Below are 13,150 nucleotides of genomic sequence, written 5' to 3' on the forward strand. Positions count from 1 at the left end.
ATATCAGCTTGGGAAGGGTGATTTGCTCTGATTCAGCACTAAAGAGCGGATTTTCCTGGGGAAAGCAGTGGAACAATGAGAAAACTGCTTGGATCTGTGCTTAGAAAGCACAGGACAAGTGGAAAACTGCTTGGAACAGTGCTATCTATATAGGGAACGAGTAGAAGTCTGGAAAAGCCCAGGACCAGTGTGACCTGGGGAGGGTGTGTGTGGTTGGGGGAAGCGTATTGTTGGGAAGAGTTCAAATGTCCAGAGTTCAAATGTCCAGACATGGAAGCTTCTGGGGCCACATTTGGCTCCTTGAACTGAGGTGCTCCATCCCTGTTTTACATGCTCAGGTGAATGCCTGATCAAAACTTCCATGTGGTGCTTTACTGCTGCATGATTCTGAACACTGGTAAAAACATGTGACACAAGTATATGGGTACAAGTATCTAATCAATCGCACCAAGATTTCTGTATTTTTCTTTTCTTTTTGGTCATGAACTGGAAATGCACATAAGTGCCCATTCAGTTTGGTCAAACAACACACTAATAAGAATCCTCTAAAATTAATTTTAGAAGCTCTTCTTGTTCGAGTGGAATTCAGGAGGGGCTTAATGAAAGTGAGTGAATTCACAACAACAATAAAAGAAGCAGGGATAAACTGCGGGAAATTCTGTCACTCCTAATTATATAACATTGGCTATTCCTAGTTTCTGTTTCTCTGTATCCATTTGTGTCTCATCTCCCTGCTTCATCCGCGCACTCAGTCCCCAACCTCCTGGAAATCCATAGTTGAGAGTTCCTTTTTACCTCACAGTTACATTAATAGGGAGTTTGTTTTGATTGATTTTTCTTAGGCCCAGTCTTATTCAACATCTTCATCAATGACTTGGATGATGGGCTTGAGGGCATCCTGATCAAGTTTGCAGATGACACCAAATTGGGAGGGGTGGCTAATACCCCAGAGGACAGAATCACATTTCAGAATGACCTTAACAGATTAGACAACTGGGCCAAAGCAAAGAAGATGAATTTTAACAAGGAGAAATATAAAGTACTACACTTGGGAAAAGAAAAAAATGAAAGGCACAAATACAGGATGGGAGACATCTGGCTTGAGAGCAGTACATGTGAAAAGGATCTAGGAGTCCTGGTAGACCACAAACTTGACATGAGTCAACAGTGTGATGCAGCAGCTAAAAAAGCCAATGCAATTCTGGGCTGCATCAATAGGAGTATAGCATCTAGATCAAGGGAAGTAATAGTACCACTGTATTCTGCCCTGGTCAGACCTCACCTGGAGTACTGTGTCCAGTTCTGTGCACCACAGTTCAAGAAGGATACTGACAAGCTGGAACGTGTCCAGAAGAGGGCAACCAAAATGGTCAAAGGCTTGGAAACAATGCCTTATGAGGAACGGCTTAGGGAGCTGGGTATGTTTAGCCTGAAGAAGAAGGTTAAGGGGTGATATGATAGCCATGTTCAAATATATAAAAGGATGTCATATGGAGGAGTGTGAAAGGTTGTTTTCTGCTGCTCCAGAGAAGTGGACACGGAGCAATGGATTCAAACTACAAGAAAGAAGATTCCACCTAAACATTAGGAAGAACTTCCTGACAGTAAGAGCTGTTCGGCAGTGGAATTTGCTGCCAAGAAGTGTGGTAGAGCCTCCTTCTTTGGAGGTCTTTAAGCAGAGGCTTGACAGCCATATGTCAAGAATGCTTTGGTGGTGTTTCCTGCTTGGCAGGGGGTTGGACTGGATGGCCCTTGTGGTCTCTTCCAACTCTATGATTCTAAGGGATTTCCCTCAGGTTGTTCAACACACTGGCATCCTGACTGGGAACCAGCTTCAGTCACCTCCAGTTTGTTAAAATTTCACATAAGATTCTGCTCCCCTCAGAGGCGGAGCCAGCTGCTCCGGCACCCAGAGCGACGCACATGCCGTGCACCCAGGGGTGGGGCTAGCCGCCCGCGTGGGCAGGGCGAGTGTCCCAGGGATGACACCTAGGGCGGGCCGCACCCACCACACCTCCCTTCCTCCACCCTTGCTCATACTGGGATTCACTGTGTTTCGTTGAAGTGGGTGTGCTTAAAATTTGCAGTGACTTTGCCACCAGCAAAGCCACTGTCTTTGTAGAACAGCTTCTGGGGTGGAGGAGGTTCTGTACATGGAAGTGTGTGTCTATGTGTGTGTGTGTTTGTCATTTGCAGACTTGGCAATTGGTCACCCTAGGAGGTGAGCCTACTTTAGGCAGTGGCAGGGTAACAGATGCATTGTCTTCTAGAGAACCAACTTCAGGAGGGGAGAGAGATTTTCTGCAGGCAATTGCTTCTCTACCTGCCTTGCCCCACCTTCCAGCTCCGGGGGCCTTTCCCAGACCATGACTTTGAGAACAGCAGAAGCAGCTGGGAAGAGAGGAGTACAGGGATATTTTTAAATAAATAAATAAATAATAACTTTTGTGTCCTTGTTTCTCAGTTTGATCCTTTCACATGGTATTGTGTGTTTTTATGCATTGTGATTTGCTGTTATTTTTAATTGATTATAGATTAGTAATTGATAAGTGTAAACTGTTTAATTATTATTTGCTGATGTTTTATTTTACTGTCCATGACTGGATTCTAATGCATTTTTGAATATTGCTTTATTTGATATAAGTTGTTTATTTTAAAGTTACTGTATTGTGATTTTTTATATTGGATCAGATTGTTACAATTAATGTTTGATGTTTTATTATTATTATTATGTGGGTTGGAAGCTGCCCAGAGTTGGCAGGGCATATTATTATTATTATTATTATTATTATTATTATTATTATTATTTCTGTAACCTGTTTATTGATTATTATTATTAGTTCTATCAGTTATTTCTGTAACCTGTTGTTGTTGTTGTTGTTGTTGTTGTTGTTGTTGTTGTTGTTGTTGTTGTTGCTGGGACTTTGATTTAGTGATTTTATTATTCATGGGTATTACTTTGCTCCTTAAGACTGGAGCTCTTTGATAAGAGCTTTTTCCTTCAGTGTATTTATTTTTTCATACTTGTTTGTGCTTCTGTTTCCTAGTCATGAATTTTGCCTCATGTATATGTGGTGCAATGGATCAGTGTGTCTGACTCTTAACCAGAAAGTTGGTGGTTTGAGCTCAATCAGGGACGACTGTAGGCAGGATTCCTGAATTGCCGGGGGTTGAACTAGATGACCCTCAAGTGTCCCTTCCAACTCCACAATTCTATGATTCTTTGTTGCCTCATCTACCTTTGTGCAGAGAAGCAAGTGATAAACATGGGTTTATCCAAAGCTGTCTGCATGCATGCGGAATGAACTACGGCAGGCATGTCAAAACTGTGGCCCTCCAGATGTTTTGGCCTACAACTCCCATGATCCCTAGCTAGCAGGACCAGTGGTTGGGGAAGATGGGAATTGTAGTCCAAAACATCTGGAGGGCCGCAGGTTTGACAAGCCTGAACTACGGCTTTCACAACAGGAAGTCACCATCTTCTCTTCCTCCCTGCTGCCCTCTGTGAACCCTCAAAGTCTGTCCTAGAAAGTTGGGGTACCTTCTGATATCAGATTTTGAATGTGTGCTGGGGAGAGAGGGGTTGCTGAAGTTTGAATTATGCACTTTATTTTCAGATACATGCATAATAGTCCGAAGATTGCACTTTTATAGCTTTGAACCCCTGGTCTCTGTGACGCCCCACTTGCTCAGGCATTGGGTGTGTGGCAGGTTATGATACTGACCAATAACAGCTGCCCTGTGTTTGCCTTGTGTTTTGTCCTTTCCCATCCAGATATATGTGACTCAGTGGCAAACAAAGCCTCACACATCTCTCACTTTGTGTCAAAAGATTCTTAAATAATGGCCACACGGAGAAGAATATAGAACAATGTTATACAGGCAAGAAATACCAATCATTCTTCACTATCCTCCATATACCCACAATCCAGATTACTGGCATTTCAAAGTGTTGCAAATGTATTCTTGGAATATTCTTCTTGCTCTTAAATATTTATTGAAAAAGGGATTCAATACACTTCAAGTATGTGATTATATTCTTTACTCCTTGTTGTCTCATCTCTGCAAGTTTTTCAGAATTTTTGCAGCAGCAATCTCACCCAGTATGCTGGGAATTATCAGCATAGTGACCGTTTCATTCCCAATTCCCGAATGACCCCTTCAGCAGCATCATGTAGATGTTAAATAGCAGCAGCCCGAATAACATTGTTGGTTAGAGCAAGGTTGCAGGTTCAATCCCTGCATGGGGCAGCTGCAAATCCCTGCATTGCAGGGGGATGGACAAGATTATCAGGGTATCTTCCAACTCAACAATTCTCTGATTCTATGGGGGACAACCTGAGATGCCTTGGGATGCCAAAGCAGAGGAGTACAAAATTAAACTTAGTATATCCACTTACCCACTTATAGAGCAACGGGAGCTCGCCCAGTAACAGGGATTCAAACTGCCAACCTTCTGCTTGGCAACCCCAAGAGGCTCAGTGGTTTAGACCACAGCGCCAAGAGACATCACCTTTCCGACAAAGGTCCGTATAGTTAAAGCTATGGTTTTCCCAGTAGTGATGTATGGAAGTGAGAGCTGGACCATAAAGAAGGCTAATCACCGAAGAATTGATGTTTTTGAATTATGGTGCTGGAAGAGACACTTGAGAGTCCCATGGACTGCAAGAAGATCAAACCTATCCATTCTGAAGGAAATCAGCCCTGAGTGCTCACTGGAAGGACAGATCCTGAAGCTGAGGCTCCAATACTTTGGCCACCTCATGAGAAGAGAAGACTCCCTGGAAAAGACCGTGATGTTGGGAAAGATGGAGGGCACAAGGAGAAGGGGACGAAAGAGGATGAGATGGTTGGACAGTGTTCTCGAAGCTACCGGTACGAACATGAGTTTGACCAAACTGCGGGAGGCAGTGGAAGACAGGAGTGCCTGGCGTGCTCTGGTCCATGGGGTCATGAAGAGTCGGACATGACTAAACAACTAAATAACAAACATATCCACTTATCCACACACTTACCTGTTTGAAATTAGAACAACAGTTTTCCCCCACCTGATACTCAAAACTATACTGATTGACATGGGGAATTTAAAAGATGAAATGTACATTTCAATATGATATCTGAGGCAAGAATCCTCAAACATTCCATCTTATCTGTTACATTTATATAACATAAGGCTGTACAGATAATATATTTGTGGATGCTCAGAAGTACACATCATGAAATTCAATGGGTCTTACTTCAGGTAAGCATATATATTGTTATGAGTTTGTGGGTGCTAGGCAAAAGGCGGGGAGGTAAAGGACCCTGGATGCCTAAATCCAGTCAAAGGAGACTATGGGGTGTAACCCTAACTCATCTCGCTTCACGTCGAGGGAGCTGATGTTTGTCCACAGACAGATTTCTGGGTCATGTGGCCAGCATGACTAAACTTCTTCTGGAGCATGGAGGACTGTGATGAGTGCCAGAGCGCACAGAAAGACCATTGACCTTCCCGCAGCAGTGGTACTTATCTATCTACTTGCATTGGCATGCTTTTGAACTGCTAGGTTGGCAGGAGCTGGGATAGAGCAACGGGAGCTCGCCCGGTAACAGGGATTCAAACTGCCAACCTTCTGTTTGGCATCCCCAAGAGGCTCAGTGGTTTAGACCACAGCGCCACCCATGTCCCAGGGTGCTAGACACCTGGGTCCAGTAGGTGTTAGAATTTAAGCAGTGCTTGCAGTGTTAAAACTGGGTTGAAAGACTAGTGTGTGTGTTAAGCCAGCCCATGTGCATTAGGTTGTGTACTACACACCTCTAAATCTCCTGGAATCAGCATATGTGAAGAGCCAATTGAAGAACGCAAAGCTTCCTGTGTTCAAGAAATAGCCTGGGATGATGAGCCATTAGGAAAGCCAAAGGATCAAATGAACTCTGTGTGTCATGGCCATAGCTGCCAAGTTATCCCTTATTTTAAGGGATTTTCCCTTATGCTGAATAGGCTTCCTCGCGAGAAAAGGGAAAACTTGGCAGCTATGGTCATGGCAAATGGATGGGTACTGTTCCTCCTCCAGGTTTGAGATAGTGAGAAGAACATAAGCCAGAGTTTAGGGAGGCAAGGGGAGCAAAAAGATGAAGGAGAAAGGCAAATTCATGGCTGATGTCTGTTTGAATCCAGGGGTGAATCTATGAAGGAAGGAAGACCCTATTGAAGTGCTAATGCTGTGAACCCTTCAGTCATAGGCTCAAGTTGTATGTATGTGTAAAGAAAGCATATACCATATACCACAGTCTCTGCTAACATGGACCCTGGGTGAATGTGCCTGGAACCCCTGGGATCTTGCTCCGCTCAGAGATTGGGGTGGCATGCAACAATATGTATGGGGTTACAGTTAAAAGTCTAGTTGAGACTGTGGTTGTGTCACCAAGGGGAATCAAATGAGTGCTTGTTGCCTTAGAGACACAGTGAATTTTAGCTACAAGTGTGTGTCGGGGAGAGAAAGTAAGACCTTACAACAATGAGCTAAAAGGAAATGTTACTTTAATTAAGTGACAGCTGAGTCAATTGCAAAATCTCATACATGGCAGTAGAAGCAGAAGTGTAATTGTAGTCTTAAAGGCACATGTTAATATATTGTTGTGAGACCAAGACTGCAGACAATATTAAGAATTGTCAATTGATATTAATTGCTAGATTGTTAATTGCAATTCTTGAATATATTGAGTGAATGGTCAGTAGCTCTAGACGTATAAAGAAAGAACCTAGTATTGGATTAAACATTTAAATGGTGACTCTTTTTATCATGTAGTGAACAATCAGAATATAAAAAGCTTTAATAATCTGCCACAAGAGATTTGAATTTAGATTACCACAATTTTTCAGGCATCATGGTCTTAAAAGGAGGAAAATATCGATACTTTTTGCCTATGCCTTTCATTATTTTCTATACCTCGCTTGCACTAGCAACTGTCATTTTTCTGGGGCTTATTTCCATTCTCAACATTTTTATAGCTCACACCTCGACTTGCAGTGCCTGCATTGCAATCCAAGGGTGCGACTGATTAAAGTAGAAGCTGAAATATGCAATGATTATATGCTTCAGTTTTGTCACTCATTTATTTACATATAATTTTCTTATGTGACTGACTGCATCCTGCTAGACTTCAGCTCCTACCTGAGCAGAGTGTAGCTGTATCTGGTAACTTATTGACATTTCAAGAGTAGCCAATCAGGTGCCCTCTTGGTGATACTGGATTCTAACTCCCATCAGCCCCAGACAAAATGGCTAGTGGTCAAGTATGATGGATGCTGTAGTCCATTCAATGTACTATGTAAACATTCCATGCTTCCTGTTTCCCACCCATCTCCCTTTGATGAGCATCCTATTTCCTTTTCATTTTATAAAAAAGAAATTATTTATACAAGAGATAAACACAAACAGGAACAACAAACATAAAAATGCTAAAAATAAATCAGAAATGACAAAGGGGCTTGGTATCCATTATCTTAATTGGTTCTTGTTGTAAATATCTCATTTCCCATATTATTTGCTAAAGCCACAGCTACATTCTCAGACTTTGTACATATGCCTGTATAAAAATGTAATGTTAGGCAGATTACAAACATGGATAATTAACCCATTGGATCAGAGCTATAGCTGTTGTAGTTGATGCAAATTAAGTGCCCTTTCACAGTGCAGTTCTATGCCTGTCTATTCAGATATAAGTATCTTGATGTTCAGTGGGCCTTATTCCCCAGTAATGGTGCCAAAAAGCCCTGGAAGGACTAAATAAATAGCACAGCTCCACAGAATGTGTGGGTTTGGACCAATTTGCTGCCTTGACTACATCCAAAAGTTGCTAATGGTTTGTAAGATGCTTCTGTTGGAGAAAATAAAATTTTTGTAAAACCACATTATTTTGATGATTCCATTTTCTTTTAAACCTATGTCCCAGTTAAATTGAAAAGGCCTGTGCCTGACTACCTTTTCACAGTACAGAACTACAGGTAGCTACTTTTAGGTCCTGTATGCAGTGAGCATCCATTCCAGAACACCGAAAGAATAAACTGTTAGAATCTATTGAGGCCATTGTATGCATAAAAGGAGAATCGGTTAGGCATGACAATTGTGATTAATCTTCAGTTGTTTTGTAGACAGATGAAAGGGGATATTGGGAGACATTTAATGAACAGGAAAATTAGTCAAAGGAAGTCAAGGAAAGACACTGAAAAATGTAATCACGTGATGTGGGCTGAACTGAAGAGCCAAATGATTTTGATTGATTTAGGATGATGACTTTGGGTTGCATCTATTAAGGTTGCAGTGATCCTTTGATGGGTGAACAGAAATCTGGAAGTGTATGAAAAAACATTGCTTTGGATGTTGTTCTTTGCAGCCTGCTCCTTATTTTTAAGGTTGTCCCTATGCACATTTGCATTTCAATAAAGGTCTGTATTTCCCCCCTTGGAGCCTGCATTCTATACTTTTCGGAATCTGAGAGGAATACCTCCAGGAACCCCTGGGAATCCCTTTTCTAGAAACCCCTTTTCAAATTTCTCCTACATTCCAACCCTATATGAGTTAGGTGATTTCTCTTCCATGAGAGGTGGTTGACTGCTTCCTTGGAGATTTCTAAGCAGAAGTTAGATGGCTATCTGTCATGGATGCTTTAGTTGAGATTCCTGCATTGTAGGGGGCTTGATTAGTTGACTCTTGGGGTCCCTTCCAACTCTACAATTCTGCAATTCTTGTACTGTGCAGATGCTACCTAGCACATACTGTCCACCCACACCTGTTATCGAGACCTATCTTATTCCTGGATTTGCTGTAAACATTACTGTTCTACCAAGGTTCATGGTGAACCTGCTTGTTTGTTTTTCTCTCTAGCTTCTGTTTTTACAATGAGACGGTTTGAAAGCTGTGCATTATGATGTTGAACTGTTTTAAATTTTATATTCATATATACAAAACCTTGCACTGTGTTTACCCTTGAATTTCATGGAAGATGTGACTAATGGTCACCCCATGAAAAAATATTGCTCATCTTATCAAATAATGTTTAGCCCCTCTTGAATTTCCTTTGTGATTTTGTCAAGGGAGGACCTCTCTCATAATGTTGCTTTTATTTCTCCAAAACTGTACCATAAATGTATATACACTAAGAACACAAAAGCATAAGAAAAGCCCTGATGGATCTGACCAAAGACTTATCTCAGGCATGTCCAACAGGTAGATCGTGATATACTGGTAGATCACTGGATGTCTGCGGTAGATCACTGGTAGATCATTGGCTCTCCCCAAAGAAGCTGAACAACTGTGGCTCCCCTTAAAAAAGCTCAACATTTTACCTCCTCCCTGAAAAAACTCAACAACTGTGACCCGAAACCCCCCTCCCCCCAAAAAATGGGTCTTCCTCCTTCCTAGAAAAAGCTCAACAACTTTGACCTGAACCCCCCAAAAGGGGGTAGATCACTGCCAGTTTTTAACTCTGAGTAGATCACAGTCTCTTGAGAGTTGGCCACCCCTGATTTAGCTAATCTGGCATCATGTTCACAGACTGGCCAACCAGAGGCCTATGAGAAGCCCCTAAGCTGGACTCTGATACCCTGTGCCCCATCAAAACTTGTGATCCTGTATCTGTAAGGGTAGAACATGTAAGAGGAAGCTTGCCAAACCAGTTCCTTTGTCAAGGTAATGGTTGTTGCTGGCTAGTTAAGTACCAAAATTTAACATATCCAGATAAGTTGTTTTGTCATCATAGAGGCAAATGGGTGGCCCTTTTCACAGCTGAAAAACAATAAGCCAGAAGGATTGAGAGAGTTGTATGTGAGAGTTGGGCTGATACGGAAAACTAGAGATATATAAATGTATTCCTCTGTGCTATGTCTTAGAGCTTCCCTAGAACCCTAAAAGGGATAAGAGTTTGAGTGTTAATGCTCATGTTCAAGCGATTTCTGGTGCCCAGACATGCGGACACGGGCAGCCCGGCACCGGAAGTCGCTTTTGCACCTGTCTGGACATGCGCAAAACCGATTTCTGGTGCCGCTCTGCCCATGTCTGGACACCGGAAATTGGGCAGAGCTGGCACCGGAAGTTGCTTCTGCGCATGTCCAGACATGCGCAGAAGTGACTTCCGGTGCCACGCCGCTGCTGATCCCTTATTTTCCAATCCGGAAGTTGACAGCTATGGTAAGCAGCTTTTATTATTCTGTGTTTAGTGATAAATTTCTTCCCCTTAAAAAGGGATGCACATTTAAGAAAAGAAAAGAAAAAACCTGAGGGAAAGAATTAATGGGCGAGAGTGCTTTAAAGAGCTTGTGTAGCAACAGAGGCTGTTTCTGCAGTTTTGTTTTTCCTCCTGGTAATCCTGCTGTGCCAGTTGTTCTAAACCAATGTGCTCCCGCTGTAACAGCAGATCCAGCCTCCATGCCTGACTAGGCTACTTGAGTAATCATGGTCTTATATTGTTAAATCTTAATGAGCTGTGTAGGGCCCAAGAGGCCTTAAATCAAGGAACCAACAATTCGAAGGGGGGGGGGCTTGGAAGGGGGATTCCATTCTTCCGACGGGCTGTAATTCCACATCCCATCTGTTACCCTCTCGACCAAATTGTTTACAGCGTATTTACATTTGGGATATATCGTGTTTCTTAGTGCCATGCTGGTAGATAGGGTGAAAACTAGCCACGGTATGAAGAGCTCTATCTGAGAAAGATAATGAATGCCTCAGGGCTCTCTTGGGATTTGCCGGCCGTAGCAAAATGCTTCAGCCATTTTCAAGCCAGAAACGGTCATTATTTTTTAGAAAAGTGCAATGGGGGACTTGCTCATAATTTCCAGTCAGCCTGCTCACACTTAACCCCTTTTTGTCAGAACTAACCCTGCTTTAATTCTCAATTCCTCAAGAATCTGGGTTCTTGGTCCGAGACCTTTTGCGCTCCTGTGAGCAAATGCACATGAATTAAAAGTTGCCCAGTGCAGCGTTCGTTTTGGTACCAACTGGTTCAGGAGGGGAGTAGTTATTCCTAGCACATGCAGTGAATCTGAAACAAAAGTGTAAAAAGGGAGAATGTGCTGGATATCTTCTGTAAGGTAGTTATTGCCGCAAACAACAGGTAGACAGGTGTGTGTTCCTTAAAGGTAAAGGGGCCCCTGACCATCAGGTCCAGTCGTGTCCGACTCTGGGGTTGCGGCGCTCATCTCGCTTTATAGGCCGAGGGAGCCGGCGTTTGTCCGCAGAGAGCTTCCGGGTCATGTGGCCAGCATGACAAATCTGCTTCTGGTGAACCAGAGCAGTGCACGGAAACGCCCTTTACCTTCCCACCGGAGTGGTCCCTATTTATCTACTTGCACTTTGATGTGCTTTCGAACTGCTAGGTGGGCAGGAGCTGGGACCGAGCAACGGGAGCTCACCCCGTCGCAGGGATTGGAACCGCTGACCTTCTGATCAGCAAGCCCTAGACTCTGTGGTTTAACCCACAGTGCCATCTGGGTCCCAGGTGTGTTCCTTACCCTGCAACAACTAAAGCAACAGCAGCAGTATATGTGGCAGAGTGTGTACACTTTCACTATAAAAAAGTACAATGCAGTACATCAAAAGTATTTGAACTCTGGTAATGAAGGGCACAACGTGTGTGTGTGTGTGTGTGTGTGTGTGTGTGTGTGTGTGTGTTTTAAGGGCTCAGTTTTAAAAGCATAACTGTAGAATACTAAACCACAACTGACTGAATCAATAACACAATGATATTGTGTTTTTGAAGTGCTTTACATACATGAAAACAACACTGTAAAGCCAGTGGGCCATAGCTAGACCCTCAAAAGTTTTTTTTTTGGGGGGGTAGCTCCCAAGACCCACCCACCATTCACAATTTTTGACCTGTAGCCCATGAAGTATTGACCATGTGTCTCTGTGCCTCTCAGGCTGAACATGGTTAGCCATACCTGTACATCAGTTTAGAATCATAGAATCATAGAATTGTCAGGTTGGACTGGGATCCTGAGAATCATCTACAGTAGTTCAATTTCTTCATTGCAGGAACATGCAGCATACAGGGATCAAACCTGCAACCTTGGCATTATCAGCACCACAATCTAACCAACTGAGCTATCCATCAGCAGCCCTGGGGCATGCAGTCCCCAGGGTGTCATGTCCATACTGAGGATGTAAGTATCCTTGGGTCCCTGACAAATGAGGTGCTACCATATCAGTGTCGCAAGCACTGGGAGAAAAATGAGGGAGAGACCAAGAGGTCTTCCTCCCAGCAGAAGAAGTGGATGAGGAATCTGGGTGGGTGAGAGACATTCTTCTATGGCATGAATGACAATCTGAGTTGGAGAAGATCTGTTTGAGAGCAAGTGCCCAGTTGGGAATACAGGCATGTTCAAAAGTGCATATTCTAACTGGGGTATTTCTGAATTTCAGAGACATCATTCCTTTGAGGCATTCCTTTGGCTATGTGAGAAATGCTTCTCTTTCCTTCTGGGTAGCCAAATTTCTGTCTGCCACACCCTCTTTGTTTCTCCCCCTCTTTATGGAATCTAATCCCACAGCTCTTCGACTCATATGAACAAATACTGATTGTCCATGTGAGTAATGTTGTAATATCAACGATGATTAAGGGATCTCTTTCAATCCCCGCTGTATCACAATTAAAACTAAACTTCTTTTCTTTTTTGCATGAATAATACAGGGGGGTTAGTCCCCTGGAACCTGAGTGCAGATTGCAAAGCAGATTGTTTTGAGGGTTAATTTTCTTTCTATTTAACATTCCAAAAAAGCATAGAATGGTGTACCGTTGAAATGTGAGTAAAACTTGCCGCAAAGGTCTCTGTGTCAAGAATGCAACTGACCTTAACAATTAGTTTGTAGGAACCAGAAAATGTCCTTTGATTCCTTTAAGAAAATAACAATTTCTCTCCTGGGCAGGACTATCTGTAACTTTCAAACAATATTTGATATCACTGAGCAGTAAGCATCTCCTCTGCCGCTGTGATTTAATGAAAGATAAAATGGATATCTGTGATCAAAGGCTGTCACTGAAGATGACACCAATGTCAGAAAGAAAAGGGAGAGGGCTGGGTATTTGAGTATTGTTTTCCAGCTACTTTTGTTGGAATTAACTTTTTTAAAAATAATAATAATAATAATAAACCAAAAGCCATCTCTATAGA

The sequence above is a fragment of the Zootoca vivipara genome, chromosome 8 (genome assembly GCF_965207765.1).
Source record: "Zootoca vivipara chromosome 8, rZooViv2.hap1.1, whole genome shotgun sequence".
NCBI lineage: Eukaryota > Metazoa > Chordata > Lepidosauria > Squamata > Lacertidae > Zootoca > Zootoca vivipara.